A 1,146-nucleotide genomic window follows, 5' to 3' on the forward strand; every position below is an offset into this window, starting at 1 on the left:
TTGAACCACATTTTCATTATCCACTCTGTCAATGAGGGACACTTAGGTTGCTTCCATCTCTTCTTAGCTATTGTGAAAAGAGCAGCAACAAACATGGATGTACAAGTGTCTCTGCAATAGGATGAGTTCTTTGGGTATATGCCAAGGAGTGGTATAACTGGGTCAAATGGTAGGTTCATTTGTAGTTTTTTAAGAGTTCTCCACACTGCTTTCCTTAGGAGTTGAACCAGTTTGCAGCCCCACCAGCAGTGGATGAGTGTTCCCTTCTTGGAATGGAACCTTCTTGGATGTTTAACAGACATACTTTTGAGGCCTATAATAATTTGGCAGAAGAGACATAAAGGACATTTTTTGCTCCTTGCCCTCCTAGGTCAACTAGTTCCAGGGGACTATGAGCATCTCTCACAATGTCCTGTAATGGTGGTGGGTCACCTGTCCTCTTGATCAAGGAGGCTGAGGAAACCCCACCAGATGGACTTGAACCAGTGTCCAGTCTACAAAGAGGAGGGTCAACACAGAGGAATCATTTCCTCCATGCTTCCAGGTGAAGCCATCCATGGTCGAGCAAGACCTTTGACTTATCTTCACATAGGTGGAACTGGTAAAAGAAAGGAGCCAGGGGCTCCTCCCAAGCCCATGTGACCCCTGAGGAATAGATTCTCAAATGACCTGAAGACTAAAAATAAATTGGTTTATCTGGGCCAAATGTATGGCTTAAATACCCAAAAGGAAAGTATAACCAAAGATTAAAGGGGCCAATATAATTTCATAAGAGTCCATATTATAGCTAAAGGCTACATAACAAGCAACAATGCCAGATAGGAGATACCTTCTTTTGAGTTGTTGGTCAGGCTGACCCAAGGGATTCCCAGATAGTAACCTGGTACAGAACTGGGAAAATAAACAGCAGATGCCAATCTTATCTAAAAGAATATTGACAACTGATTTCTTCTAGATGAAGAACAGCTGACCTTCCTAAAACAAAGACCTCTGGATAGACTGACTAGATTCACCAGATGGACAAGTATTGAGGAATGGCTGGGGGTACCGACAACACAACAGACAGTAGCAGGGATATTAGAGTATAGGGCTCTGGTTGGGGGAGGGAGGCTATGGGTGGGTGCTTTCTGGGAAGTGGGTATAAAA

Source organism: Nannospalax galili, unplaced genomic scaffold, assembly GCF_000622305.1.
Source record: "Nannospalax galili isolate Female #2095 unplaced genomic scaffold, S.galili_v1.0 scaffold737, whole genome shotgun sequence".
Classification (NCBI taxonomy): Eukaryota; Metazoa; Chordata; class Mammalia; order Rodentia; family Spalacidae; genus Nannospalax; species Nannospalax galili.